Source organism: Malaclemys terrapin, chromosome 3 (genome assembly GCF_027887155.1).
Source record: "Malaclemys terrapin pileata isolate rMalTer1 chromosome 3, rMalTer1.hap1, whole genome shotgun sequence".
NCBI classification, from domain to species: Eukaryota; Metazoa; Chordata; order Testudines; family Emydidae; genus Malaclemys; species Malaclemys terrapin.
The window spans coordinates 209,237,970-209,250,386 of NC_071507.1; positions in this window are offsets into that span (position 1 = coordinate 209,237,970).

A 12,417-nucleotide genomic window follows, 5' to 3' on the forward strand; every position below is an offset into this window, starting at 1 on the left:
TGGTCAGATCTGCTCTCGGGGCAGTCCTACACGACCAAAACCCATTGCGATTGATAGAGGGCGGTGGGAGGAGTTCTTAGAGACATGGCCGGCTCCAGGCACCAGCCCACCAAGCATGTGCTTTGGGCGGCGCCTGGAGGGGGGCGGCGCGGCGGGGCGCTCCGGCCCGAGAGCGGGGCCGCGACTGGGCTCGCCGCCCTCCCCGCGGCGCTTTGGCCGCCAGGGAGAGAGGAGAGCCTCGGCCGGGCTCGCCGCCCTCCCCCCAGCGCTCTGGCCACCGGGGGCTCTCCGCTCTCCTCCCGGCGCTCTGGCCGCCGGGGGCTCTCCGCCCTCCTCAAGGCGCTCTGGCCGCCGGGAGGGCTCTCTGCCCTCCTCCCGGCGCTCTGGCCGCTGGGAGGGCTCTCCGCCCTCCTCCCGGCGCTCTGGCCGCCGGGGAGAGTGGAGAGCCCCGGCTGGGCTCTCCACCCTCCTCCCGGCGCTCTGGCCGCCGGGGGCTCTCCGCCCTCCTCCCGGCGCTCTGCCCGCCGGGGGCTCTCCTCCCTCTTCCCGGCGCTCTGGCCACCGGGGAGAGTGGAGAGCCCCGGCTGGGCTCTCCGCCCTCCTCCCAGTGCTCTGGCCGCCGGGGGCTCTCTGCCTTCCCCCAGACGCTTGGCCGCCGGGGAGAGCGGAGAGCCCCAGCCGGGCTCTCTGCCCTGCTCCCGGCGCTCTGGCCACCGGGGGCTCTCCGCTCTCCTCCCGGCACTCTGGCCGCCGGGGGCTCTCCTTCCTCCTCCCAGCGCTCTGGCCGCCGGGGAGAGTGGAGAGCCCCGGCTGGGCTCTCCACCCTCCTCCCGACGCTCTGGCCGCCGGGGGCTCTCCGCCCTGCTCCCGGCGCTCTGGACACCAGGAAGAGCGGAGAGCCCCAGCTGGGCTCCCCGCCCTCCCCCCGGTGCTCCGGCCGGTCGGGGATTGCTCGGTGCCCTCCTCTGCTGCGCTGGTGGTGGGGGGGGGGCGGTGAGGGGCTTTTTTGCCTAGGGCGGCAAAAAAGCCAGAGCCGGCCCTGCTTAGAGAGGTCACATGATCCACTTCCGGACGGGTCTCCCTGCCCCGGGACATCCCCAATCAGTCAAATCTGCTCTCGGGGCAGTCCTATGTGGCTGAAACCCCTCTTGATTGGTAGAGGGAGGTGGGAGGAGTACTTAGAGGGGTCACATGAACCCCTTCTGGATTGGTCACCCCGCCCTGGAACTCCCTCATATTGGTCAAATCTCCTCTCGGGGCAGGCCTACGTGAGCCAAACCCCTCCTGATTGGTAGAGGGAGGTGGGAGCAGTTTTTAGAGGGGTCACATGAACCCCTTCCGGATGGGTCACCCCGCCCTGGAACTCCCCCATATTGGTCAAATCTCCTCTTGGGGCAGGCCTACGTGAGCGAAACCCATCCTGATTGGTAGAGGGACGTAGGAGGAGTTCTTATAGGGGTCACATGACACACTTTGCTTCCGGTCATGTGTCTGCCTTGACCCCGGAAGTAATACCCCCCATGGGTGGGACTTCCGGTGACAGGTGGTCGGGGCTTAAAGGGTCAAGGGGCGGGGTTGACGGTAGGGCTTTATACTAATATCAAACACCCTTGGAGGCCCTTGCCTTCCAAAAGGGTGGCTTTGTAAATTTAGTATCGGGTCTTCTTGAACGAAAGTCCTTGGACATTTGGAACTTCGCTTTCTTTTTTAGCTCGGAGAAGGTTTTCTTGAGGCACATTAAGATCCGTTTGAGAACTGGAACTTTGCTCCTTGAAGGGGATGGTGTCCGAGCTCTGGAAGCCTTTGCTGGCTTTGGAGGAGAACCGTCAGGACTCTCAGTTGTTTTCTCCCCAGCTTGCGAAAGCCCTGTTGTACTCGTAGCAATGGACACCATCTTTGGTTGCTTGGTGGGGGCCGTTTTCCCCATTCCATCCTGCGTCTTGCTCCTGTCTGCTGGAAGGAGCCACACCACTGGCATCTTGTTGTGATTGGATGACGCTGAGGAGTCTCCTGGAGTCCATCGCTGTGGAATTCCATGGGATCTTTTGGGCAAGTCAGCACCTGCAGAGACAGCTGGTCTCTTCCGTCGAACCTTATCGCACTTCTTGCAGACTCTGACTGGCGGCTGGTCCCTGGAGAACTTTGAATTCACAGTTCCAATGAACCCATGTGGAGCTGTGATGTCTCGAAGACCATGCGGCTCAGCAGATCCTTGTGTCTCCTCCTGAGTTTTCTGAACCTTCATCGTTCCTGGACGTGCCTTGCAGCACAGCTGGCAGACTGAGACCTGGCCCGCCAAGGGGCGGGAGCTGCTCAACATTTCCATCACGTTCTTGATCTGCCGGTCGTGCGCAGCCTGCCCAGCAACGAGAGAGTCAAGGATGGATCTTGTCAGCTGCCCAGAGCCTGGTGCCTCTGGGGCAACCTGGTGGCGTTGGGTCCTGGGAAGATCTGCCCTGCCCTCACCTGCCTGTGCCTCTGGCCTCAGGCAGGAGCCTTCTCCCGAGATAACCTTCCTCTCCATGTGCAGCTCCAGCGTCTCTTCGGTTCCTTCGGTGCCGCTCACACTGGTAAGGGGCTTTCTCAACTCGCTCCTATAAATGTGGAGTGTCGCTGCGAGCGACTTCTCTGTTATTGCGGTTTCTGGAGGTGGCGATGTCAGATCCACCCCTGCTGGCAGAGTGCAGCGATCTGGGTTAGCCTGGTTTCCTGCCGCGCCCTCACTCCTGCCCGTCTCCATGGTGGTATCTTCCACTGGCGTTGGAGGACGTGTGGAACAAGAGGAGCTTGTGCTTTGCTTCCCTGTCTGCGATGCGCTGCCATGGTCTGAGGTTTCTTTCCCTTTCGAAGCTGCTGCCCCAGGATGCTTCCAGGAGTAAGACCTGGCCATTTGCTGCCTTCTGTCGGTGGGTAGGGCATGTACATCCTCCAGCCACCTCTGACTGGGGGCCCTTAGAGGCAACTGAATAGACCGAGCCTCCTTGGAACGCACCTGAAAGGGTGACCGGTACGGAGTCACGATGCCCCCGCAGGTAGGGTGAGAGAGCCGGCCTCTCTCCTCTGGGGAAGGAGACATGAACCTCTTCAGGGAATCTTGGATCCTTATGGGCAGTTCCCATCTTTGCTGCACTTGAATCTTTCTAATGTGGAACTCCAGGTGCTTTTTAACGTCCCTCCCAAGGAAGAGCGGCTCCCCAAGGATGGGAACCACCTCAACCTCGGGCTTTGCCTTCAGGGAGGACAGCTTGGGAACCGGGGGTAGGAAAGCCCGCAGGGATTTCCACCGGGCATCCGGCAAACCCCACTCCTGCTGCAGCTTCTTCCGCTGCATGTGCCAGTCCCAGTTCTCCCTGACCTCATCGAGCAGGAAATCGGTCTCCATCTCACTGAACTCCACCCCAGCTCCCCTGGCTGGGACGGCGGGAGGCAGCTTTGCCGGGGGCTCTGGGTCCAGGGTGAGCCGCCCCCGCTGCATGACGAGATGCTCACGCCTTATGTGGAGTGCGATGGGGTGGGCAGGCTGTTGTCCCATCGTTGGCAATGCCGCTGTCCTGGGCTTGCCTGGCTCCCCAGGGGGGCGGAGTGGCCCAGGCAGGGCAGTCTCTCTCAGGAGGGGAGCATCTCTGTGCGACTCTCTCACCATCTTAGGAAACGCCTTCATTTGGATCTCCGAGCATTTCTGAGCCACGTGCTCCTGCAGCTTGATCACCGTCGTGGGCACAAGCCTGGCGAGGATGGCACCAGGGGATGCCATGATCCTGTGGGCCTTTTGGGGCAGGGATCCCGAGGGGCACACACATGGTTCCTGGATCTCCTGGGCACGCTGAGGGCTGGTGTTGGATCTCAGGGGTTTTGTTTGTGGAGCTGGAGGCAGAAGAGCCGTGTGGGGTTTCTGGGGGGTGAGGGGTAAGCCCTGCTCATGCTGGAGTCTCTTTGAGTGCACGTGACAGTCCAGCTCCTCCCGGACTTCATCGCTTAGGAAAGGGCCCCTGCTCACGTTGAGGTTCACCCTGGGGTCTCTGTCCGGTGGTTGCGGAGCAGGGGCGTTAGGGATCACCTTGGCCAGCGACTCAGTGGACAGGGTAGTTGCCCCCCGTTGGCTCTCCAAGAGCTTCTGTCGGATGTTGAAGTCTGAGCCATGGGCTGACGTCTGGTCCAGACCCGTGATCTGCTCTCGCCGGTCTCGTCTGCTGTGGACAGGAGGCCTGGGGAGACGTTGGGCTTGGATGGGATGAGTGGATCCTTCCCAGCCCGCGACAGGCACGATCTCCCTTGTGCGGCAGAGGGGCTTTGACCAAGTCACGGAGGCTTCTCCCAGGGAAAAGGAGCTGTGACTCCAGAGGGAAGAGGGGTTGCATTCCATAGACAAATAGGAGAACTGGCTCACCGCAGATGTCGTCACACTCGGCCTGTGGGAGAGAGCAGACAAGGACCGATGGGACATGGCCCTGCTGAGCAAAGGCGGGGCTTGGGCACAGCCTTCCAACTGTACTGCAATGGGGCCGTGCCTAGGCATGCATGGCACACCTAGGGTTACCATTCGTCCGGATTTACCCGGACATGTCCTCCTTTTTGTGCTAAAAATAGCGTCCGGGGGGAATTTGTAAAGCACTCACAATGTCCGGGATTTCCCCCTCCCCCGGCACAGCAGAGCGAGCGGCTGGGAGGGCTGCAGGAAAGTCCCGGGCTGGACTCCGGAGCAGCTGGAGAGGAGCTCCGCCCTGCATTCTGAGCAAGTGTCTCAGCACAAAGTGCAGCCCTCCCCTTTTGCAACTGGGAGCGGTTTCTGCCATGCAGGGTAGCAAAACGGGAGCGAGAGCACTTTGTGCTGATACAAGGGCAGCTCTCCCCTGCAACCCGGTCCGGACCACGGACCGGGTTTTGTTGTGCAGGGCCAGGGACCGGGTTTTGTTGTGCTGGGGAGCTCAGCCACGTGTCCGGCTCGCACAGAGCCCAACACCCTGTTCTGAGCAGCAGGGTAAGGGGGGGCAGGAGAAGGGGCAGGGAGGTTCTGGAGGGGGCAGTCAAGAAACGGGGGGGGGGCTTTTTGGGGGGAGTGGAGAAAGTTTTGGGCAGTCAGGGTACAGGTAGGGGGTAGGGTCCTGGTGGGCAGTTGGGGGGGGGTCTTAGGAGGGGGCAGTTAGGGGACAAGGAACAGGGAGTCTTAGGTAGGGGGTGGGGTTCTGGAGGGCAGTTAGGAGCAGGGGTCCCAGGAGGGGGCAGTCAGGGGACAAGGAGCGGGGGGGGTAGGGGGCTGGGAGTTCTGGGGGGGAGCTGTCAGGGGGCAGGGGTGGGGAGAGGGATCGGAGCAGTCAGGGGACAGGGAGCAGAGGGGTTTAGATGGGTTGGGAGTTCTGGGGGGGGCTGTCAGGGGGTGGGGAGTGGTTGGATGGGGCGTGGGAGTCCCAGGGGTCTGTCTGGGGGTGGGGGTGTGGATAAAGGTTGGGGCAGTCAGGGGACAAGAGGCAGGGAGGCTTAGATAGTCCTGGGGGGCAGTTAGGGGCAGGGGTCCCAGGAGGGGGTAGTCAGGGGACAAGGAACGGGGGGAGGGTTGGGAGGTCAGGGGGGGTGGGAAGTGGGAGGGGCAGGGGCGGGGCTAGGGCGGGGCTCCTCCCGTCCTCTTTTTTGCTCGCTGAAATATGGTAACCCTAGGCACACCACACTCTGACACAAGGACATCAACTGGCTAACAGCGGACTGAGAGGGGGAGCTGGCACTCATCTGATCTATAACGATAACCCCTTCGTCACACGCACAGGTGCAGCATGTTAGGATATAGATATCCAGGCCTGTCTGTAAAGGCCTAGACTTTAGGAATTGACGTGTATTGTGATCACTTAGCTAGTTCTAGAGGTGTAAAAGAGAGAATCAGAATCACTGTCTGTCTGTGTCAGGGCCTTGTCGCACTGGGACAGTCTGAGGCTCTGGTCTTAGGCTAAGTAAGGCCTTTGGCGAAGCAGCAGAGGCAGCCCTGCGCTGAGAAGTGACCGGTCACATCCTCACACCCCAGACTAGTCCCATGGAAATAAGGTGCTATTGGCTGTTAGGAATCCAATCCTGTCCTGATATTCCTGTCACCTCCAGAGAAAGGGAAGAGCCTAGAAGGTGTAAAAGGAAACTTCGGTTAATAGTTTTCTGTCTGGTAAGAACTCACTTATCAATAGACACAGCTGGAAAACCCTTATGTCTGTATAGATGTAGTTGTGAAATTCTTACTTTTGTATTGTTTTGTATGTTTATTTGCATGGTTTCCAGGGCCGCCCAGAGGATTCATGGGGCCAAGTGCCCCGAAGACCTGCGGCAGGGGGCCCCCGCCACCGAAGTGCCGCCGAAGACTCGGCACTTCGGCGGCCGGTCCCAGGCGGAAGGACCCCCTGCCGCCGAAGACCCAGAGCGGAAGAAGCTCCGGGGGCCCGGGCCCCACGAGAGTTTTCCGGGATCCCCGGAGCGCGTGAAGGACCCCACTCCAGGGGCCCCGAAAAACTCTCATGGGGGCCCCTGCAGGGCCCGGGACCTGGGGCAAATTGCCCCACTTGCCCCCCTCCTCCCCCGGGCGGCCCTGATGGTTTCTGTCTGGTTCTGTAATTGTTTCTGTCTGCTGTATAATTAATTTTGCTGGGTGTAAACTAATGAAGGTGGTGGGATATAATTGGTTAGCTAATCATGTTACAATATGCTAGGATTGGTTAGGTAAATTTTAGTAGAATGATTGGTTAAGGTATAGCTAAGAGTATTACTATATAAATTAGGGGCAAACAGGAAGTAAGTTGGGGTTCGAAATTAAGAAAAAAGGAACTTAAATTTAAGCTTGCTGAAAGTTCACCCCAATAAACATCGAATTGTTTGCGCCTTTGGACTTCGGGTATTGTTGCTCTCTGTTCATGCGAGAAGGACCCGGGCAGTGTAAAAGTAAAGGAATAAGCTCTCTAACACAGCACCTAGCCCAATGGGGCCTTGAGCATGATTGGGGACCTAGTGCTATTTTAATAGAAAGATTAGCTACAAAAATTGGTCTGGGTGAGGAAGATGTGAGCGTGTGTGTAACCCTTGCCAGAGCATGTTGTGAAGGCCAAGACCATAAACAGGGGTCAAAAAAGAACTTTACAGCAGATTCCAGGCCAGGGACCCTCAACCCAGCAGTTCTGGGCTTTCCTCTCCCAGCCTTCCCTGCTACTTCCCTGGACTGCTTCCTGCCACTCCTGGCTCCCCTCCTTGCTCTGGGTGCACCAGCTCCAAACACGTCCCCCTCTGCCCAGGGAGGGGCTGCCCTTTCCCAGCAGCAGCCCCTGTCTGTTGCCAGCTTCCTGGCTTTAGGGGCCCCGCCTATTCCTGCCCAGCTGAGCCTGCTTGCCATCAATTCCCTGCTCCCTGGCTCTTCCTCCAGGGGCACCCTGTGGAGTTAATGGGTCTGCCTGGCCACCTTAGCCCCTTCCAGTCCTGTGTGGGGTGGACACCCCGTCCCAGGGGGTCATCTGATTGCTGTTTCTTTCAAACACAGCAGGGAGCAGGGGCAGGTTCTAGACAGTCGCCTGCTGGGAGATATTGCCGGACAGAAGGATTTGATCCTACTCACAACCCAGCTTGTGGTCTCTGCATTTAATTTCTGATAATCCCTCACCTCACTGTCACTGGTATCTCACCTTGGAAGCTAAAGCCTCTTAGTGGCCTTTTCCCTGTCATTTTAGGATCCTGGAGTGTCTGGTTTTCTCTGCTCCCGCCTCTCTCCATTCACTATCCCCTCCCACCCAGCCCCCAGGCTGGTGCCCCCCGTGCAGTTGTCTTACGGTTTCAGAACTTCATCCAGGTGTCTGGCCAGGTACTGAATATTCCTCTCAATGATCCTGAGGCGGTGAGCCCAGGGGAGCTGCTCCAGGTGCATGAGGCAGCTGTGGAACAGACAGAGCAGGTAGCTGAGTGCCGGCCCTGCCCTCAGGCCCTCTTTCACCCAGAGGGGCGGCACTGAAAGGCTCCCTGTCCCGTTCTCCACTGAGGCAGCCTCCTCCCCTGCAATACCCAGGCCTTGGATGTTCGGGGTTTGGGTTAGCTGTATTGTTAGGTGACCCCTGTCTAGTGCAGAGAAGGGGAGAGTGTATCCTGCTGGCAGCGTGTGTGTCATGTCCCTTCCGCAGAAGCTATCAACATATAGGATAACAGCCTACTACAGCTACCAACTAATGCAGCTCCCTCTTTAGCTCTAAGGGGTGCTTTCTGCTGCAGAGCTGAAGGTGCAGGGTTCCAATCCTACTGGGAACCCATGCTGCGGGGTGGAGGAGGGGCCATTACACAGGTGCTACCGGATCCTTTTCACCCTACTCACCGTACCAGAAAAGCCAGCCTTCCTCCTGAACTCTCCACCTCACCTCCCTGGTGTGCACGGGGCCGCTCCCAGAAAACATGTTCTCCCCCTCTTGGGAGGGGAGGATGGTCCAGTCCAGTCGACACAATCTACCGCCCCCCCCCCAGGTTAAATGAGCCGCATGATGCTAGAGGAAGGAATGACCCACTGTACGATGCATGGGGGTGGATCAGAGATGGCAACTTCTGCTGGGTGGGGATGAATTGCATGATTCTAAGGAGAATAGTTGCTTGCCTGGTCTATAGGTCGGGGCAGGGGAGGGATTACTAGGGCTACTGCCCCTGGGGGGGGATGAATTGCATGACGTGTGAGGAGGGGACTGACCCACTGCAGATTTACGGAGGGGGGCATTGCTTACCATGTCTCTAGGGGTGCACAAGTCTCCTCCAACCCTTCCTCACAGCGTCCAAAACCTGCCAGAAGTGAGACATAAAGGAGACCTTGAGCTGCTTGGGCACCCTCTGCTTCCTAGCGCCCCAGAGCCCCAGATTTCAGGGGCCCCAGCCAGCGCCTCTGCATGACTTTGGGCATGTCTGCGCCTTTGCAGGAAGAGGGGAGGCAGGAGGGGGAATAGACCCTATTTCTCTGCTTTGCGTGGGGCCCGAGTCTGCCACCGCAGCTGTGGGGTCAGGGGCTGCTTACCTTTCGGTTTCTTCCTTTTGTCCCTGTGCCTCGTCTTCCTCGGAGAAGCCTGCCACACACAGAGAAAGCAGCAGGGTTATAAGAGAACTCCAATAAAACGGGGATAACAATGAGCCAGAGATGATTGCCATGTGGGGCCAGAGGGCAGTTTTTCCTTGTGGGAGAGTATTGCACTAGGAGGCATCATGGGTAGGCATTGTGCTTTCCTATGATGCAGCCAATATAGGACACACAGCACAGCCCATAACAGGGGTCACTGGGATAATCCAGGGGTTGGAGAAACAGGGATGGCTGGTACCAGGAGCCTGCAGAGTTTAGAAGCATTGCAGGAGAGAATAGAAGTGCTGTTGCTGGGTCTGGTTCTCTGCCCAGCCCAGCAGCAGTCATTGGGATATGGTGCCTTGTAGATCCCACCACACCTGCCAGCCCCAATAGGGCTGATGAAGGTCTGCCAACTTCAGGGTTCAAACACTTAGCTACATACCCACTGCAGGTCTTATTTCACCCTCTTGGGGCATTAACTCACAACAAAGGGTCCCTGGTTGACCGGGGACTGTTCTGACAGTCCTAAGAGTACCAAGCACCCTGAGTTCAGAGTGTATCGCTCTGCTCAGCTCTGGGGCCTTTCGGTAGGACAAGTATTCTCAACCCAGGCCCAGACTGAGTGTGCTTCTTTCTGGGAGCAAGGACTTCTCCCGTGGCTCAAAATCTTCCTTTGAAGGAGCTTCTTACTCAGACCCAGCTGTCATCAGGGCCCATCCCTTTGGGGTGTGAAAGGTACTTTTCCTGCATTCCAAAGCACTTTAACCTCCCCTTCCGGGGCAGTGGGGAAGGGTGGGGCACCCTGTCATGAGCTGAACTAGGAGGGTCCAAAAGGATTAAAGGCCTGGAAAGACTCCTGTATCCAGAGAGAGATTGAAAAGCCTGGGACTATTTCAAGAGGGAACATGCTAGAGGTATCAAATCATTCATAGATTCATAGCATTTAAGGCTAGAAGGGGCCATTAGATCATCTAGTCTGACCTACTGTATAACACAGGCCAGAAAATTTCATCCTCTATTGAGTCCAATAACTTGTGTTTGACTAAATGAATGGTTTAGAGAAGGCACTCGCTATTCCCCCTAGAGTACTGCAGGAACTCGGATATGAAATTGCAGAACTACTAACTGTGGTATTTAACCTATTGCTTAAATTAGCCTCTGTATCAGATGTCAGGAGGGCAGCTAATGTAATGCTGGTTTTTAAAAAAGGTTCCAGAGGTGATCCTGGCAATTACAGGCCAGTGAGCCTAATTTCAGTACAAGGCAAATTGGTTGAAACTATAGTAAAGAACAGAATGATCAGATACATCGATGAACACGATCTGTTTGGGAAGAGTCAACACGGCTTTTGAAAAGGGAACTCATGCCTCACCAATCTACTAGAATTCTTGGAGGGGGTTGGGAGGGGTTGGAGCCCCATTCCGGGGTGCCACCTGATGTACTGGGGACCCACTGAGCCCATCTGTTCCACCAGCCTGGGCTCCCTCACCCTGTCCTGCTGCACACACACACTGGCAGGGACACACCTAGCTGTAGAATCACACAGAGTCTGCGATCAGCTCTGTTTGGGAAGACTCAGCTCGGGGATCGCCCAGCACTCAGGTGCACACACCCTCTGGAGTGTAAACCCAAAATTATATTGCCTTGCGCTGTACAGAGATCTATACAACGTAAGCTCATGACATTCTCTCCCTCCCTCAATGTGGAGGAAGATATGCATAGCTCCCCCCCGCGCCAGTTATGAATTGCACAAACTGTTTTTTAGAATAAACCCAAACCAAGTTTATTAACTACAAAAGGGAAATGTTAAGAGATTATGAGGGATAGCAAACAGATCAAGGCAGATTCCTGAGCAAATCAAACAAAACACGCAACCTAAGCGTAATCCGCTAAATTAACTGGTTAATAGTAGCACATTCTCACCCTCAATGTTGTTTTGTGCAGATTGCAAAGTTTCTTGAAGGTAAACTGCACTGCTTGCAGTTTAAATATCCAGGTATTCCTTTCACAGGCTAGATCTTTCCCGCCTGGGCTCAGCCCCCGCCCTCCTCCCCCACAGTTTAGTTCCTTTGTTTCTCCAGGTGTTCTCAGCAGTCTTCCTTTTTGGGCAGGGAGGTGGTGGAGAAGAACCCAGATTAACTCACTTCCAAGCCTTCAATAGGATTTGGATTTGACAGGAATCCTTTGTCTCCCAGTTTGACCCCCCCACCCCCACCCCGCTCCCTCCTAGTGGAAAAATACCACCAGTCCAAAATGATGTCCAGTACCAGGTGACAGGATCACATGACCCTGCAGTGTCAAAGCAGCATCCCAGGAAACTTCTCAGGAAGGAGGAAGTTTAGTATCTTCAAAGTCCTACTGACCCATCCAGGCTGATTGCCTACTGTTTGGTGGGCATTCCCCTGGTACAAGCACTTTTGTAATTGATACAGAGCCCGTATTCCTAACTTCAGATACAGAAATGATACATCCATACAAATAGGATAATCACATTCAGTAAATCAGAACCTTTCCAATGATATCTCACATGACCCATCTTGCATAAAACATACCTTAGTTATGCCATATTCATAGAACAATATTTCTATGAAGAATATAGGGCGTAATGTGACAGGGGTGAAGAAGCATGTGAACAAAGGCGATCCAATGGATATCGTGTACCTGAACTTTCAGAAAGTCTTTAAGAAGATCCCTCCCCAGAGGTTCTTAAGCAAAGTAAGTTGTCAGGGGATAAGAGGGAAGGTCTTCTCATGGACCAGTAACTGGTTTTAAAGATAGGAAACAAAAGGTAGGAATAAATGGTGAGTTTGTGGAAGAGAGATAAATAGCAACGTCCCCCAAGGATCTGTACTGGGACCAGAGTTGTTCAACATATTCATAAATGATCTAGAAAAGGGGGGAAAGAGTGAAGTGGCCAGATTTGCAGATGATACAAAACTAAAGATCGTTCAATCCAAAGCTGAATATGCCCTCCTTCTTCCTAGATGTAGAACTCTGTGTTGGGCTGTATGAAATCACATTTTGTTTGAATGGGCCCCATTTGCCAAACAAACTCTCCAGAACTCTCTGTATGACTGCCTCTGTATGAATGCCCTCATCGTTATTTCCCATTCTGCCAATCTTTGTGTCCTCAGCATATTTTTATCAGCAGCAATTTTATATTGACATCCAAGTCATTGATAAAGATATTGAAAAGCATCAGACCTAATATTGATCCCTGCAGAGCCCCATTAGAAACACCCGCATTCGACGAGCCCTTTGACAATTACTTTTTGAGATCTGTCAGTTAGCCATTAGCCTGGTCTCAGTCCATGTAACCTGTGCTCCATTGATATTGTATAGTGCTAATTTTTTAATCCAAATGTCCTGCGGTCCTT